The 19,504-nt window shown below is 34.6% G+C and overlaps 1 protein-coding gene across 16 annotated transcripts in view; it reads left to right on the top strand.

The window, feature by feature from the left end:
• The window catches only part of ADGRL2 (adhesion G protein-coupled receptor L2), a 224,414-nt gene that overhangs the window by 147,843 nt on the left and 57,067 nt on the right, over positions 1 to 19,504 (top strand). The gene's annotated exons all lie outside the window — the stretch shown is intronic.

Genomic DNA, 19,504 nt, shown 5'->3' with positions numbered 1-19,504 from the left:
TTGCTTTTTTAGAGAGAGGAAGGAAAGAGAGCTAGAAACATCAATGTGAGAGAGTCATTAATCGGCTGCCTCCTGCTCGCCCCCCACTGGGGATCGTACTGGGACTTCTCAGTCCATGGGATGATGCTCAATCCACACCAGCTGGGCTCATTATCATTTTTTAATTTAAAATTTTACATTTCTAGTACAGTTTATATTCAATATTATTTTCTATTAGTTTAGGGTGTACATCATAGTGGTTAAACAATCACATACTTGAGACATTGATTCCCCGATATTTCAAGTACCCATCTGATTCCATACATAGTTATAACAATATTATTGATTAGATTCCTTGTTTATACTTTACGTACTTATGCCTGTTTTGTAACTACCAATTAGTACTTCTTAGTCCTTTCACCTTTTTTACCTGGCCCCCCTGACCTCCTGTCAGTATGTTCTCCCTATCTCTGAATCTGTTTCCGTTTTGTTTCTTTGTTCTTTAGATTCCATACGTAAGTAAAATCATATAGTATTTGTCTTTCTTTCTCTGACTTATTTCACTTAGCATAATACCCTCATTATCCTTTTTATTTTTTTGAGGTTTCTAAGTTAAAAAATTACCTAATGTTATTTGGTGAAGAAAATATCCTTAGTCATTTGTCTAATCCAAATCCTTGTTTTCTTTTCTTACCAGCTATTTAGGGGCTCTGCTTTGCCACGTCAAAAGCAGGATCGTGAGTCAGTATCATTCATAATGTACTCTAATTACTAATTTTATTAATTGAAGAGAGAAAAAGATTTGATGTTAAATTATTTAAAAATGACTTAAACTCTCATTTATTATGGGCCCGTTAATTTTTCTTTCATATTTCATGTAATGATAACACAACCCTCGATCATATTAACCACAACAGCAATAACAAAAACAGCAATATTGATACTCTAATTTGTACATGTTCAAGGGAAATTATTGTAGGTAATTAGGTTTTACTAATGGATATTTATCTCACAGATTTTAAAGGCCTGTTTTTTAAAATTTGTTATGTATTTTTAGTGAAATGTTTTATAGCAATTTAGTGGTAGTTTTTGGTGTTGTTTGCTATTCCACACAGTAGATTTAGAGGTAATATATATCTCAGACATTTCTAGGAAAAATGAAGAAATACAAAGAAGTGGGCAATTCTGTAATACTAATACCAGTTTATTTCATGTAAATTAAAATAAAGTATGTCATGTAGTTCTTGCAATATTTCTTCTCATGTTATATGCAACCAACAAAGTCATAGTTTTAGAACTCACCTAAACACAGTCCCCATGACCTGGAAGAGGGTCTGAAGTGTCTTTCTATGTAAGTTGGCCTGAGATTACAGCAGCGGTCTTTCCGTCCTTTTTTCCAGACTGCAGATGTATCACTGTTAGCGAACTCACCTTTAATTTGGAAAATGGTACTCTGTTTCTGTAGATGGATTTACCATGCAGCTAATGAATCTCAAACGTCAGAGCCCTTCTGCCCCACAGGCTTTATCCAAGGTGTTAGGGCCCCTAGCAGCATCCTCACAGGGTCATATGTTTTTGTAAAATTTACTGAAGTATGATATTTAAAAACAACCTTTTAAGGTTTTCATTTCATTCTTTGACTTCTACCTTGTTATACTTCCCCTCATTTATGGTCACTTAGGAGTAGCCATGAGCATTTTGGGATTCTGGAAGTGGAGGTTCAGTTGGGGATGAATTCAGTTTGGATTTAGTGGAGTATTTTTAGGTGGTTTGCAGACACACATGCACAGTGCAGTTATTACTAGCTATTCTGGTAGCATTGAAAAATGGCCTCTGCAAATACTCTGATTACTCAGTGTACTGCATTACTGATCATGACATAAATGTGCAAGGTCAGGTGTCACATTACAGTATCAGTGTGTCCTGTGCACCTGAACTATCTGGGGGAAATAATGTTTGAAATGTATGGAGCCAGAAGCTATTCTGGGGAAAATTATTTTAGTCATGATATGTAAAACAGTAAATGGAGATTTGGTTCTCACAGATAACTAATCAAAACAGAAGTTCTTTTCCTGTCTGTTTTTGGTGGACTATGGTAGGTACATAGAGAACATATCAAATGTGGTACTTAGTTAAAAATGCACCATCCTGCTCCCCTCTTTTAATGAGTACAGTATAAAATAGAATCATAATCAAAATACCTGTGTTTGTGGAGCATCAGCCACAGCAGGTCAGCAGACATGAGCACCTGTGATGTCATGGATCCATGCTTTATGTATCCCAACCATCAGTAATAAGAAACAAATTGTAATCAGCTGTGCCAGAGGACAAGCAGAATTATAGAAAATAACACAATAAAATTGATAGAAGACAGCCATAGATTATGGAGTAAAAAAATTATAACGAAAGTACTCTATGGAATGTCAGGCAATGAAATTTACTAAAATATGAAGTTTTTTGACATTTGTAGGCTTTTTGACATTTGTAGACATATTTCGTTTGTTGTGATTTGAATTTATTTCTAAAGTTTTCACATTGGTGTGTGCTTTTTTTTTTTTCAAAAATGTTTCTCTTTAAAGTAGTACCCCTAAATTTTAAGCTTTAGACCTCAGCAAGCTTGTCCACTTCTTTCTGCCTGTTTTATTTATAATGTGATAGTTTCAGGAGAGTGGCACAGTGTTCTACTGGACAGTCAAAGATTGATGTTGCAATTTAAGACATTTCATTATATCCTTTTTATTTTATTTTATTGTATCTTTATATTCTAAAAATTGAGGATTTGGGAGAAGGAAGATTGAAAATTTTGAAGTTTAATATAATTTACTAAGGGGCTTTAATTAAGTAGGTAAGACAACAAGACAGTTATTCATTCAATAAACAATTTGACATAGAAAAACCATTTTCATAGTTTATGTTAAAAAATGCTTGATTCAAGCCCTTCCTATTATACTATAACTAGATGAAAGGAGTTTTAAACTAAATGAGGTGTAAACAGATTTTAAGAAATTATACTAATGGGCTTTGCTTTTATGCTTTCCTCCCACTCTCCTTATTCCCTATTTTTGGAAGCCCTCCCCCCATTCCCATGACAGCCTCCGTGTGGAGAAAAATACTGTTTTTAAGGTTTTTTAAAAAAATATTTTTTCTTTTTATTGATTTTAAAGAGAGAGGAAAGGGGGGAGAGAGAGAGAGAGAAACAGAGATAGAAAGAAACATTGATGAGAGCGAACGTTGGTTGGCCGCCTCCTGCGTGCCCCCCACTGGGGATTGGGCCCCCAGCCTGGGCATGTGCCCTGACCAGGAATCAAACCTACGACCTCTTGCTGCATGGGTCGACGCTCAACCACTGAGCCACACTAACTGGGCTTAAGTTCTTTTTCTTTTTTAGTAATGAGTTCAGTGGGTGTCTAAAAGATCCATAATAAAAAAATATTTTAGTACATCAGTGTTTTTTTAAATTTTTTATTATTACTCTTTAAACTTGCCAAAACAATACAGCTAGAGTAGACAATATATGCTGATTTTTCTAGGACATTTTTATAATCTGGTAATGTTTTTCACACATTAAATTATCTTATGACCCAGTCCTAAGATGTTCTCATCGTTAATTCATGGATTTCTTTATATATAATTGAAAAGAATGTTTATAAGTAACTGTTAAAATCTGATTGTAGGTTGTTATGTGAATGAGAATATACCTTTTAAAATGTATATAAACGCATATGTTAGATAGAGAGATACATAATGGTAATCACCCATATATTATCTGATAAGTTGATTTAGGACCTTCATATGTGCATTGCCATTAATTTCAACTCTTGATGAGTAGACCTTTATTAAGCTGTGATGATTACTGAATATGAAATGTAACCAAGATTATTTTTATTCAAATATAATTTAAATATTCATCAAAGAGAAGCTATGCTTGAGACTGACAGAGACTATTAACATCAAAAAATATAATTAACTGCATTGGGTATCATGAAGCAGAGTTAGCCAAATAGCCGAGAGGTCTAATTGCTCTGGAGTTAGAGAAGCGATGGTTTTATTTTATGCTGTAGCTGTGGAATTAATAGTAATGTGGTTTCCTATGTGGGCCAATTAAAAGCTGCCTGTTAAGGTTCGCTGCTCTATAGGAAACCCATTGAATATCGCTTAGTAAACAGGATTGACATCTCAGTGTGTACAAGAAGATGAAATACTAAGAAAATGAGAAGTAGTATTAAAAGCACTGTTTTTAAAAACAGTTCTCATTAACCTCTTTACTTTTACTGCGCTAGGTAGTGGGTGTTGTAGCATGCCCTGAGTCCCCCGTAGGATCAGTCCTGTCGCTCTCTTTGCCCCAGCTTTCAAGAGCCGTGCCTGCTGGTGGGCTCACAGTGGGTCCCTGCCCACAGCTACCCTGGGCTCAGGGGATCAGAAAGTCTTCTCCCCGGGGGCCGCCCTCAGCAAATGCCACAGCACAAAGGCTTGGCCTCCACATCCTTGGCTTCATTTTGAGATTCCTCTGAAGGGCTTTCCCAACTCCAGAGCTCCCTCCCTGAGGAATTTGCTGGGCCTTCGTTGCAGCCAAGCTGGACCTCTCGCTCTGCCCAGTCTTGCTGACTCATGGCTTCACAGATAGTTCTGGAAGCACTGTGTGCCTCTCATCAGATTCCACTTCCCGGGTTACACAGCCTGACGCAGGTACTATAGTAAATATAAAAAGTTTTTTTCAGTGGTATTGGTCTCATACATTTCAGGAATCTGGCAATTAAAATATATATATATATTTTAATTTTGAAAAATTAAATTAGTGTTGAAGCAAAACAGAAATGCCCAATTTAGGTCTAGAAAAGGCATTTTACACTTAAAAGTTCATCTCTGTCATGTGGTCCTATTTCTTTAATAAAGGTAATAGTCTGACCTTTGTGGCTTTATTTAGCTTTTTAGCTGTATAAAAAATAGCATTCCTGAAAAAGATTTTGCCTTGCTCAGGCTGTGGAGATTTAAAAGTGGGCAGACGTTCTAATGGCATTTTGACATTAATGAGGTTGCTGAAATGGAAAAGCAAAGGGTCAGAGATAAGAGCAGTCGCGAGATCTTCTAGTTTCTTTCTCCTCATAATGACATATCAAACGTAGTTACTTGATTTACTTTGATTCCTAACATCAATAGGTAATTTTATGGGTGAGAGTAGCACTTGAAATATTAGAATGCTTTTCGCAAACAAATAATTATAAGACTCTCTAGTTATAAGATATGTAACTTCAAATATATTGAATTACAACAATTTTGTTGGAACTTTTGTAAGGTATGTAAATTCTCTAAAGAGCTTACTAGATTGTAATGTATACCATATAAGAAAGTATGCATTGTGCCTTTAATCTGCAATGATAAAGATGTTTTCCTAGCCGTTCATTATTTAACACGCTAGCCCTGTGTATATCTGTGGCCTGAGCGCGCACGTTAGCTTTCCGAAGAGCAGGGAACAGCCCCGCATCCCCAAGCCCGTACATGGCGTTAGCGGTATTCCAAGCTTTTGAGTCTAGCATGTTATAGGTCACAATGAGCTGAGCCTTTCAGGCAAGTTACTGATATAAACCTAACTTCGGCTGGGAATATCATATGGAATAGAAGCTTTCTGCCTTCATTGTAACTTTTAAAAACGTACAGAAACCGCATACATCAGAAAAGCTTTAATTTGGTTTATATCTTATGGTTGTGGAACTATGTGGAACTTCTGAAAATTAGACCTTTATCTTTCATTCACTGGTTTATGCTACCAAATACTGAGTTGTGTGATGTACAAGCGAATGTGCTAAATACTCTAAACTTATTTTTGAACGACTGGTAAGACTATTTCCAAGTCTATAGACGGATGTTTGTGGACTTAATTTTAGACAAGGCACAGCGTTATGCGTTGCTCATGGTTCAGAGATTCTTAAAACAGGCACGAACCCTTCAAAGATGTTATGGTCTGGTGAAGAAGATGAGGTTTGTACATATGTAATGATGTCAGGTCTCTGAGATAGCACAGTGAGCTTCCAAAACCTGATGGAGAATGGATAGTGATGAGCAATGGCCTGATGTGTGAAAATGTGCTGTATGTTGAGGAAATACCGAGAATAGATCTGAGAAAGGAGTTACTCAACTTCTGTCCTCACCCTTTCAAACTGTCTGTTGCATATAGTATCTCATCAGCTTTCTTCTTCCTCGGGGGCTTGTGAATTCTCTTCTTGCACATAGGCTAAGGAGGAAAGGATTTTTCAGAGATTGTGTTCTTTATATTTACCAAAATTATGGAATAATTGTATAAAATATATGTTAAAATTTTAGTTTAACTCTATGTCAATATGGAAAATAACACGAGGGTTTTGTGCCCTTTATTTTATAGCAGAGAACAGTAACAGATAATTTTATACCTTTTCACTTTTTTTTTTCCTGCCTAGATATTGTTTGGATGTGGTCTATTTAGGATATTGCTCTGCTTTCAAAACTAGGTATTTCTACACCTAAGACATGTTTTATATTGCTGATAATGTCTTATATTACTGTTTCTAGTGGCAGAATGGATATAAAAATTATCATTCCCTCTCTCCCTCCCTTTCTTCCTGTCAGTTTTTAGATAATTTCTTGCCTTTGTGACTGAGATACAGCAAAAGGACACTTCCCTTGATGTGTGTGTTTAAGAGCACTCGGAGCAACACGCTGTAGACTGAATGCTTATGAGAAGGTGTTCAGTTATCGAGAATGCCATCAGCAGTGCCTTGTTGCTTTCTTATCAGCTCCTTCCTGCTGCCAGCTTGGCACTTATTTCAATAGAAGAGGATTTGCATCAGATGTAATGCCTTATTACATACAGCTAACATGGGGTTTTTAATTGTGCAAACACATGAGACTCCTGCAGTGATAGTCAATTTGATAAAAGGATTAGATTATGAATATTTTGTCATGATTAAAGATGAGTTCCGATTTAGCAGAAGTAAGCCAGTGAAATTTGCCATATATTTATCAGTCAGGTGAGACTCCATTAATTTTGAGAGTGTATGATGCACAAAGTGTCCACCTCTTCATAGGCCTCTGATGGATTCGATTATTTATATTCAGATTATGGGTGTTAAGGATTGTTTTCAGCCTTCCACATCTGCTTTACTGCTGAGACTATCCGAGTCTGTGGGTCAAGATTTTTGCCTTCATTGTTTTTCACTTCTTATCTTTCAGAAGAGTTAGGTAAACATCTGTACATTTGTGCGGTTTTATTAGGAAAATGGCAACTAGCATGTATCTACATTTTGAATTGTTCCTCGAGTAAAATACAAGAGTTGCCTCAAAGCAGAATGTAATTCGTTGCCAAAATAATTATGTAATGTATAAATATGTAATAACAAACACGTGTATATCTACAGTTCCTGCTACAGGGAAAGGAGAGACAGGTCACTTCAGGTTCGGATGATCAGGGAAGCATTTAATGCTGTCTGGCCGACATAGTTTACATGTTGCCTTTCTCTTAGCCTCCTTGGCTGATGCTTGCTACAAATGAGCGTGCTTCCCTCATACCCAAGTACATGAGGAGTTGCTACTCAGGCTTGCACCGAGAGCACCATTGTGAGTGGGAAAACAGCGGTTCCTCGGACTGGTAGCCTAGTGTCCTAACCTGAAGGTGTTACCTCAGGGACTTGCAGTCCTTCAGACCTTAAGTATTAAGGAGGAAGTAGTTAAAAAAATCTCCACAAAAAGACGTTTTTGTGAAAATTCAGTTCAGATGCATCTTTCTAGAAGAGAAAGAATAACGTAAGGAAGCCATAGGTAACTGTTTCTATGGGGCACAAAGTTAAAACCTGATAATTAATAGGAAATGGTTTCTGACTTTCAGAATGACTGCCTAGCACTTCGTTTTCAGATTGAATTTTCACTTTGAGCCTTTGGAGAAAGATTTACGTGTATCTCTGTTCTCCAATATTAATTTATTAATTCAAGTCATATTATTAAAATATTGCTCTCATATTTGCATCTCCTAGCTATACATTTGTTTACAAACTATGTTTCATATTTTACTACCAAGATGTTTTATAAGTTGCAGGAGGGAAATAAAATACTTTAAAAGTTATAATAAGAAAAACGTGTTTATCTGAAAAATAAGTTTGATAAGGAAATAGCGGTATTTAAAGTTGTGAAAGATTTTATACCAAAATAATTCACTTCGGGTAAAGAAAAGAATAGCAGGCTTATTTGCCTCTGTATTTATAGAATGTAATCATTTTAATAAAAACAAGTATTTATAGAATGTAATCATTTTAATAAAAATAAGTTTTCCTGAGTCAAATGATTTAACAAAAAGTTACACTTTGTCTAAAGTTGTCTATTGATAGAAAATTCTTAAAAGCCGTACTGCCGAAAGTCTTAATGATTTTTTTTCTGGGCTTTCAGTTTGATTTGTATAGGAAGTTCAGTAAAAAATTGTTACTGTGCTGTAATCAAAGTGAGGTCCGTAAACGCAGAAATTATGTTAGCTGTCAATTAGACTAGAGATCTGTTTGGTGTCTATGCAAAGATTTATAATAATGACTAAATGACACCCCATCAAACATCTCGGGAGATAGAAAAAAATGTTTATGGCATAATTTTCCTGTTCATCAAAGTCATATCCAGACCAAGGGAGTCATCTTTAAGGTGAATTTAAAATAGCAACAAAAGCCTGGTTTATTCAGTTTTGCCCTCTAAAATTCTTTAGTGGTAGGTTCCTTTTGCATTATTTCAAACTCTAATCCTCTGAGTGGGTAATTAACGGACCAGAAAAGCCATTTGTGGAAAAGAAGAGCCACCAGGGTGAAAATATTTCTTCACCAAAATGATCTTGAAGAAGTAAATAATTACAAAAGGAAAAGAAGTGGGATGACCAATCTAAATCTGAGGATAATTAGAAGGACTAGAGTATGAAAATCAAAATGCTTGGCGCGTACAACAATTCTCATATCATAACAAGACTAATTAAATATTTAGAAACCAAAAATCTCCTCACAATTTGAACAAACAGAACCCACGACAAAAGGGTCTGTAACTCGCAGATAATTAGCAAGGGTTGGAGGAAGGAAAATCATCATAGATTGGCTCCAAGACTCTGCAAGGTCATGTCTTATTACGCTATGTCTTTTATATGGTCTGGTAACAAGTTTCTTGCTAATTTAATCTAACTAGGGCATCCCATAGTGATTTCCCATTTCCCTTGTTAAAAATGTGATAGTTTCTGCAAGTGCAAACTACAGTAGGTTAACATTTTTTAAAATCATTGCTTCTAAGTGATACAGGTCATAATAATTTCTTTTGAATTATTAAAAGCAGAGTTCTTGAAAATTTGGACACAAGTGATATTTCTTAAGTATTTTGTATTTTTATCTTCACTTAAATTATTATTTTTTTCTTTCATTAAGCAGTTAGACCTGATGACCCTTTGAATGAAACTTAGTCTCAGCGGCGTGCTTTGTAAATAAATACTTCTTATTTTGCTAATAAAAGCAAGCACATTTATGTTGAATGTGCATTTCTGAAAACAAGAAATTTTGTACTGGATTAATAAGGCTCTGAGTGAGTCAAGCCTAATTTGCATTAAACTGACCCCAAGGTCCAGTTAAAACTGCAAGGAATTTTAAAGGTTTCTGAAACATAGAAAGTTGTCTTTAGCAGATCAGCGTTGCCATTTCAAAATGCTTATTTCAAAATGTAATTAATGCGGAATTTTTGAGGATATTTTTAAATTTCTAAGATGCAAATTTAGCTATAAATATTACAGTATGCATACTTTGTGGTTATTATTCCTGACACAATATTTTACTCTGACACAAATGATTATGGAAGGTGTCACTTTTATGTTATTGCTGTTTTTAACATATTAAAAAACAGAATGACAGTCTTCTGGGCATGATCTTAATCAAGCTTTTATTCACTTGCTGTAGGTTACCTGATGTTTATTTATTGGGCTTCTATTTCTGTTACATACTGTACACTTTTTCATTCATATAGGTTTATCTTTACATATGGATATTACAGAAATATAGTTATTTAATAATAAATTGGCTTGTTCTATATCTTTTTAAAATACAGTTGTAAAGATTTAATCAACAGTTGCAATTTATTTTTTAAAAATCAGGATTATATGTTTTTTTAAAATAGCAGTATATAGGAAACTAAATAGAATAGAAATTATATTATTTATTTTTTTCCAACTTAGGTACCCATACGTGTGTACCAGTATTCAAGCATATTTTCCTAAAGATGGTGGTAGTAACTTTATTTCAATAATTTAACTTTATTTCAATGATTCAAAAATACTTAAAATACTATAATATTCTGTAATGCTTAGAGAGCACACTATCCTAACATGCCTGAAGATTTAAATACTTTATGATGGATAGAAATCTTCTAGAATACACAAATTATTAAATAAATTATGAGACCATAGTTGTATGACAAATGAGATCATTGCTATAGCACACCTCTTTTTTACCATGTTAATTACACACCATTTAGCTTCCTAATGTTATGTTTACCTTGTAATTGGTTAGGCTCACAAATCATCATTAATAAATGTTTAAAGAAAGTGGAACCCACTTTCCTTAGCTCTACAGAAGAGAAGTTTAGATGATTAAAAAAAAAACACATTTTACTATACAATAAAAAATAAATAAAAGGTTTGGTTTAACATTCAACTTTGTTTCCCTTCTTAATCTCTGAGGATGATTGGTACTTGTATTTTTATATCCCATGGTTTATTTGTTTACTTTGCTGGAGCAAATCTGTTTGGCTTGGAACTTGCTTTTCTTGTTTAAAAAGATCATCTGCCGTGTGTATAAAAATTTATGCTAACTTTGGATGAAAAAAACAGGGCTTCTAGTGCCTTCAGTACTATATTCCTTGCTTATTTGGAATTGTTAGTGTGTGAAGAAGTGATTTAGAAGCCAAAGGGTGCTTTTTTCCCTTGCTCCTTAAGTAGATCTACCTCCTAAGTATTATGTTATTGACTTTGATTATACCAAACTATGTCCAAATTGACAGAATTATCTGAGAATCGAGTATAGCGGATTGAAGCAAAATTGAATGTCTCGTATTTGTTTTCTACTAACTGTGCTCATTTACAAGCAGAAATAGCCTAGTTACTAGCTATTCATCATTATTTCATTTATTCAAAAAGAATCACTGAGTTCCTATTATATATCAGGCATATAATCACCTCTGATAAGAATTTATAGGTTTCCAGTGTCCTTTTTTTTTTAAACTCTTCGTGGTAATGTTTCTAAAATTTTTTACTTGAGTATTGGAATAGAATAAAATTACTTATTGATATATAATAATTTTTTTATTATTAATTGAGGCTCAAGAAAGAATGTCATTTCACCTGGCCAGTGTGGCTCAGTGGTTGAGCATTGACCCCCGCACCAAGAGGTTGCTGGTTCGATTCCTGGTCAGGGCACATGCCCAGGTTGTGGGCCAAACCCCCAGTGTGGGGCATGCAGGAGGCAGGCAGTTGATGTTCTCTCTCATGGACATTTCTGTCTCTCTCCCTATCCCTTCTTCTCTCTCTAAAATCAATAAAGAAAAAATGTTTTTGCCCAGCCAGTGTGGCTCAGTGGTTGAGCGTGGACCCATGCACCAAGAGGTCACCAGTTTATTTCCAGTCAGGGCACACGCCCAGGTTGTGGGCCCGATCCCCAGTGGGGGGCATGCAGGAGGCGGCCAGTCGATGTTCTCTCTCATTGATGTTTCTATTTCTCTCTTCCTCTTCTTTCCTCTCTCTCTAAAATCAATACAGAAAAAATATGTTTTAAAAATACTTTAAGAAAAAGAATAAACATCATTTCTATTTCATTAGTAAGAATGGATTTATAGAGCAATAATTCAACTGTACATGTTCTATTCGTTTGGAAGATATAATTCCCAATGTGGATGTGGTGTAAACTCCTCCAGGGTACTCCTGTGAATGTTCTGCTACTTTTGGACACTTTGGAAAGGAGTATCATTACATGATACCCTGGTACCTTGAAAACATTTATTTCATCTAAAAAAAAGTGAGCGCTTTTAACCAAGAAGGTAACTCAGGAAAGAAACAGACCTATTATTGATAGCATTTTAGAATTGAATTTTTAGAATAAAAGATGTCACCAAGAGACTGGAGTTTTTGAAGCAGTCTTCACTGAACATACAGACTCAACAACGAATTAGACTAATTCTAGAGGATGGCTCCTGATTTCAGTGAACATTAATTTTTAGTTTCTGCCGTGATATTCTGAGCTTTTTGTTGAACGCTGGAGTATTTGTTCAAGTCGGTAGATTTTGAATTTTTAATCTTCCTTAGAACTGTGGTGAATAATGGCCCCTGGCAGGAGATAATGAAATTTTCTTAATTTATATTTTCAAGCAGAAGCTTCAATTGAAAATGGCATCCCGTGGCCTGGAGACATAGCTCTAGTGCAAGTTTTAGGGAAGATGTAATAGTAATGCAGTGCCATCGATGCGAGGAATGATGGGACAGTGAAGAAGTAATTTAAGGAGGAAAAGAAGTGTACCAAAGCTTTATTGTAGCATATCTAATGATCTGCTGAAGATTCCCAATGGTTTTTGGAGCATGACTGGAGAAACTAATGTTATCTTGCCAAAACAGAAGCCCCTGCTTAATCAGCAGAACAAGACTATTGATTAAAATACCTCTCACAATAGATTACACATGGAATCTCATCTCCATACTTTGCACTTAGTAAAGTGTAATAATGAGCATAAGATAATCAAAAGAAGAGTAAAAGCAATTTGTTGGGCATTGTATAATTCAAGATTAGAGGTGGAAAGGAAACAGATTTGCATGGATAGTTCAGCCTTTTCTTAAAGCAGTACACAGCAAATAATGCACAGTATGGGGACTATGGAAGGATAAAATATTCTGACCTTTTAAGGTTTGCAACTCTAGATCCATTTTGTGCAAGGGGGAGTATGTGTTGTCATTATGGTTTTTTGTTTTTGGTAATTCATATTTGTTGAGGGATTGTGTTCGCCTGCATTACCGCATTTAACCTTAACGACAAACTTCTAAGGAGGTATTATGTTTTACAGAGGAGAAACCTAAGGTTGAAAGGTTTAATACATTGCTATGGACTCGCAGTTAAGTAAGCATCCATGCTGGGACTTTGGGATTCTAAAGCCCAATTCTTTCTGATTCTCAAGCTTCTGCTTTTAAAAACGAACTTTCCCAGTTAGCAAATGGTTTTCCTTCTGAACAGTTAATGATATGCTATATTGTTGATTTTTGTAAAATTTATTCCCAGATTATAAATAAGTAACCTACATCGAGTCTTTCATTTACAGTTTTAAAAGATTAAGGAAAAGCAGTATATTAATAGTTGGTTTGCAAAGATATTACATTAGTGATGAAATACTACTGTTCGCCCCAAAAAGAAGTTTCTTTAAAATACTGTACTACTGTTTTGGGCATGACAATTTCTAAGTAAATTTTATGCACGAGTATGTAAATAAATGATATCACACATTTATAAAATGCCTTTTATGAATTACACATCTTTCTGGCAACATTTTTCTTAATTGAAAAAAACTATTGTGGTTACTTTAAAAGTTAATATTGAAACCAAGAACATTAATTACATCTGGAAGGTACAATATACTGTTTTAATACTTTTCACTTTTTACCTTCTCCTAATTGTGATGACTGAGAGATTCGTTAGCTATCCTTGAAGTGTTTTTTCTTATATGTTGTGCACAAGCCTGGACAATACCACTGACTTTAAATATTATACTCTAAAGTTTGCTAATAAACAAATACATTTCTATTCCTTTGTGCACAGAAAGTAAATTAGTAAATGATTCATCTCCACAAGGACTCAGTTTTATTTCCTTCAGCTTTTGAGGCATACATTTGACTTCATTCCTGAATAGATTTTTTTTTCTTATTTAGAGTAGAAAGATTTAAAAGAATGAGTTTTAAAATATTTTTAAAACTCAGTCTTTTGCTCAGTGCAAAGCAGCTTTATGGCCTATAAAGCAGGGTTTAGGATTTTCTTGGTTGTAGTTGATGGGTTTCATGATTAAAATGTAAGTTATGAATATTAATGTCAGAAGTATTACTTTTATTCTGGTATTTGAACTTGGTATTGTTACAAAGCATTTATTATGGGACTTAATTTAGTGACAAATGCAATTCTCAGGATGAGTGTTGTACTCTATGTATATTTTAGGTTAGTAAGAAGATTAGAAGAAGAAATATTTAATATGAAAGAAAGTTACAATCTAAAATAATGTGTAGAAATAATCATAGGTGATATTTTTTGATAGTGCTCTCAACCTAGTGATGTGAAATAATGATTAGACTTTTGTTTATCCATGCCAAAAAATTATTTGAAATGTGATTAGAATATTAAGAATGATTAAATTCTTAGAATTTGAGACTGAGTACATATGTACTTTTACATTTACTTGCTAGGTGTTAAATCATGCATTATACCCCCGAAGTTGCTTAAATATTTGCAAGTTCTGCACTTATGCAACTCTTGAGTTCTTTCCAAAATATTATTTCTTCCTATAGTTGAGCCACTTTGTTTAAATTTATTTAAATAAGTTAATAAAGAAAAATTTGCAATGATTATAGTGAATCTTTTTTGTTGTTATTATTTTTAACAGTGTCTTTCTAGGGAACACGGTTTATTTTTACAGGTTGTCAAAAAATATTTATTTCCAGTTTTAGTATTTGAAGTTTTCTTTAGCTAGCAGACTTTTAGGAAAGTATTATATTTCACTCTGTTGTTAAAAATGAGCTTGCATGTGATATATACATGTTCCTAGAAGTTGTACTTATTTAGGCCCCTTGAGTTGGGAATTTATAAATAACTAGTCTGCTTGCTCAAAATTAGAGCAACTGAAACCCTTGATTCTTACAATTAAAATAGCAAAGGAAGTAATATTAACATTGTAAACTCTAGTGCATACTTGCTGCACAAGCTGTATTTACCACTTAGTGATTTTCTGTTTTACTTGTATTTTATTAAGATTTATAGAGCAGAATGAGTTTCTGTACTTCTACTAACGTACCTAAACCTTTCTCTAACCCAGTGGTTTTTATTCATCTGAATCGCCTGCAGAGCTAATTAAAACTCAGATTGCCGGGTGTGGCCTCCTGATTCCCAGTCTCCTGGTCTCCAGTAAGGCCTGAGAATGCATTTCTAACGAGTTCCCAGTTGAGGCTGGTGCTCCCGGTCTGAGGACCACAATTTGAGGACCAGTGATTAACTCTCCTAACTCATCTGTGCGTCTTTACAAATATGAAATAAAATAGGGTCAATTTTTTAAAAATTGGTTAATATATATCTAGAATTCTTTTTTTTATGATAAACATTAATTGTATTTCCTTCAAGCCGCAATCAAATATCCATCTATATTAAAAAAATTTTTTTTCTTTTGCCTTGTTCTTATTCATATTCAAATGTATGCTTTACTTTTGAGAAAAATATAGATATGTAACCTAATTTATACGGTATTACTAAAATATACTGATACTTTAATTGTTAGTACAACCGTAGCTTCACTAATAAAGATACCCCTCAGTCTGGGAGAAAATTATACCAGGAACTATGCCCAGGGCTGAAAATACAAACAAATGAGTGCCTTTCTTTTCTTGGCTTAGTTGTGCCTTTTCATTTTCATTACAATGAAAACTTGAAGCAGAGTAGTTGGTGGGAATTTACTTTGCTTCTGTGGCTAAATAATTGCTTTCTCTTTCCCTATCTTCTTAAATCATAGTAGTTTTCAATGTTACAATCTTACCAACAGTGTATTGGTTAAGAAGTTTGAAGATTTTTCTTCATACTAATAGCTCATATTGGGTACTTCCTTTTCCCTTGTGTCCCACACTTACTGTATGTGGAAACTTAAGTCTACTTGCTTCATTCATAATTGAATGTACATAGCCTGTATTTTTATATCCATCATTTGGTCCTCTAAAAGCTTTGGTTTTCTTTCTCATGAATCAGGGTACTGCTATACAAATCTGATATTCTTATTCTTTGCGTTCCACTTCTTGCTGACCCTTTACTACTTTAGCCCCTGAGTATCTTTTCCCCTTCAAGATGAATTGCATTTGTGGTATATAAAATGAACATTTTTGACATCTTGAGATACCATGAATTCTAGAAATAGGCATCATTTTGCTTACAGGAACTCCATTAAGTCTCCTTACCTTCAATTGTATTTAAGGAAGATAGCCCAAGAATTAACACCATTTGCTATCTTAATGTGAATGCTTTGTACAATGTGATTATTAATGATGGTAATTGCTTTTGACACTTACTTTAACCTGTAATTTTGGTAAGATGACTAACGCAAAGATCAGAAAGTAAATATGAGCAATCTTTCACTTAAATGCTGTTGGTCTTTTAAAATATAATGAAAGCGGGAATAGTTTTATCCCTTGTATACTTCGTATAAACATCCTGTGACATTAAAAATATAAAATAAAATAAAATTTAAATTCCATGTAAAATTTATATTTATTCTTGTGATCTTTTAGTGGGGAAAATTGGGTAATTGTCAATGTATGCTTTATTTTTGAAAAAATATATGAATTCCCAAATCCTTTGAGCTACATCCTTCTTCACATTGGTCCAAAGTTCTTCATGCTCTTTGTGCATTTCAGCCTTGAATACATTTCCTCCCTCCCACCTGTTCTTGGTTTTATGGTATGAGAGGAGGCTTTTGTGGGAAGGGGTATGGTTATGATATATATCTAACTCACATGAGTTTAGATTATTTTGTTTCTGAAAGGTGTGAGGGTGATATAAAGGGAGGTCCCTTGTAGGTCTGAATAAATGCAAGGAAGAAAATAAAAGAACTTTAGTTTTGTTTGTTTATTTTTAATCCTCACCTGAGGACATTTTCCATTGATTTCTTTTTTTTTTTTTTCCTTTTTTTTTTTTAGATAGAGTGGGAGAGAGGAAGAGGAAGGGAGGGAGAGAGAGATATCGATGTGTGAGAGAGAGAGACATTGATTGGTTGCCTCCTGCACCACCCTAACTGGGGCTGGGGATTGAACCTGCAACAGAGGTACATGTCCTTGACCAGAATTCGAACCCGAGATTCTTCTGTCCTTGGGCCAATGCTCTAACTGCTGAGCCAAACCAGCCAGGGCAAAAAAACTTTGGTTTTTGATGGGGACCAGTTTAGTGGTTCAGGGTTCCTGGGAGATCAAGACACTTAAAAAAAAGCAGTGAACTCTCTGTTTGCTATAAGTTTAACAAAGGAGAAGATGAAACATTACTTGAAACATTAGATATTGACCTATTTAGAAATCTTAAATCCATCTTCTCTGCTATTTAAAATTGTAGGATATAAAATTGGTTCTGTGATTGATGTTAAAATAATTCATTTACACTAAATTGAGATCCATTGGCAAATTTCCTCCAATGATTGAACCAATTTATAAGAAATACAGAATAATGAGAGTCAAGCATAAGAATATGCCAGGGTACCATTTACATTATTTGTGCCCTTGGAAATTATTTTGTATGGTATGTATTTAAAAAATATGGCATAGAGTACTATAGATTAATTTTGATAAAACTTATATTTGCACAAACAATATTACTTACAATTGATTTATTTAATATTTAAGACTTTTGTTTATAATATACCTTGACCTATAAAATTTAACCTTTTTGATTGTGAAGAAGTTTTCAGGTCTTGCTACTCTTTAAGGAAGAGTCAACCTGGTCTGAGTTGAAATGGCTCTAAGTAAGTTGCCTGACTTAGTATACCCCTCTCTGACACAATTCTCCTTCCACTGTCTGATAGTTAATTGTTGTGCTAAAAGCTGGGTTGCACCCAGGCCCATGTGGCTCAGTTGGTTGGAGTGTCATTTGTACACCAAAAGGTGGCAGGTAGACTCCTGGTCAGAGCACATGCTCAGGTTGTGGGTTCGATCCCCTGTCGGGGCCTGTGCAGGTGGCAACCAATCGATATTTCTGTCTCACATAGATATTTCTTTCTCCCCTCTCTCTCAAAAATCAATAACAACATATCCTCAGCTAAGGATTTAAAAAAAAGGGCTACCTTTTCACTCTTTATTTAATATTTTATAGTCCAGTTATTTTACGCACTATCAAATGTCTGGCATTCCCGTTGTTAAATAAGCGCTGTTACAATGCCATCGTTCTGCTTGCTTTGTTTCTTAATTCATAAAGTATCAGAAAATGTAGTAAAAGCCTGTGGATATCACTTATAAAGGATAGTTCTTGCCTTCACAAAGCTTGTTAAAAAAAGATCATTTGGATAAATTCCTAGAACTTAAATAAATATCATGTTGCCTGGAAATTCTAACTTAATTTTCATAATCTTGATAATTTACTGACAACACAAAAATAAGAAAATATTTCCGGTAGTAATAAATAGGACATTCTAGGCATCATGTTAGTGACGTTCTTTTTAATGTTATGTTTCGGAGAGTCTTAATTTAGAAGAACCACGGTTCACAGTTGTATCATATTAATAGTATAAGCACATTCATCTAGGCAAGTAGAAAGAGTCAAAACAATGTGTAGACACTCAGTCTGTGCCACACACTGCTGAGTGCTTGACCTACGTCTATCATTTATACAGGCCATAGCATGGACCGTGCTGTGCGGTTCCAGAGCACAGGAAGTGCCTGTAATGGAAAACTGAACACAACTCTGGATTTAGAAGATAAACCTCAAAACCCGGCTCCTCCTTTGTTTTCATATATTGTAAAAACTTACACTCAAGCTGTTCAATTTGTGATTGCATGTTTCTGTTCAGTCATAGTACCATTTCTTATTGTAACTTTAATTCTTAAATGTGGAGAGTATCCTGGTAAGTTTTCTTTCCAGCACACTTTGAATATGTTAAAACTTCTAATGAAAAGGTATAGTACAATAGCCCTGGCTGGTTTGGCTGAGCGGTTAGAGTGTCGGCTTGTGAACCAATGAGTCACCGGTTCAATTGTGGTCAAGCGCACATGCCTCAGTTGCGGTTGGTTCCCGGCCCTGGTCAGGTTGTGCGGGAGGGAACCAGTCAATGCGTCTCTCTTACGTTGATCTTTTTTTTCTCTCTCCCCATCCCTCCCTCCCACTGTGATGATACATTGAAAAATATTCTCGGGTGAGGATTAAAAATATATAATAAAATAGATGGTATAGTAGAATAAAAGTGGACTTGTTAGCTCTTTTCTTTTTACTTCGAGTTAAAATTTAATGTGACCCACAAAGCAGAAATATTACAGCATAAAGAAAATATGATTTTTGTAACTCTTTAATAATAAAGAGCAACCTAGTATTGGTTGAATTTTTTTGTTTCATGGTACTAGTTGCTTGAGGAAAATAATGAATCTGTTCTCCATTATATTTCTTTTCTTTTCTTTTTTTTTTATCCTTACCCGAGGACATTTTTTCCATTTTTTTTGTTGTTGTTGTTCAGGTAGAGTGGGAGGGAGAGAGAGAGGAAGAGAGAGAGAGAGAAACATCGATGTGAAAGGGACACATCGAGT

Source organism: Molossus molossus, unplaced genomic scaffold (genome assembly GCF_014108415.1).
Source record: "Molossus molossus isolate mMolMol1 unplaced genomic scaffold, mMolMol1.p scaffold_m16_p_12, whole genome shotgun sequence".
NCBI classification, from domain to species: domain Eukaryota; kingdom Metazoa; phylum Chordata; class Mammalia; order Chiroptera; family Molossidae; genus Molossus; species Molossus molossus.
The sequence above is the reverse complement of the archived record's forward strand: the minus strand, read 5'-3'. Positions and strand labels throughout refer to the sequence as shown.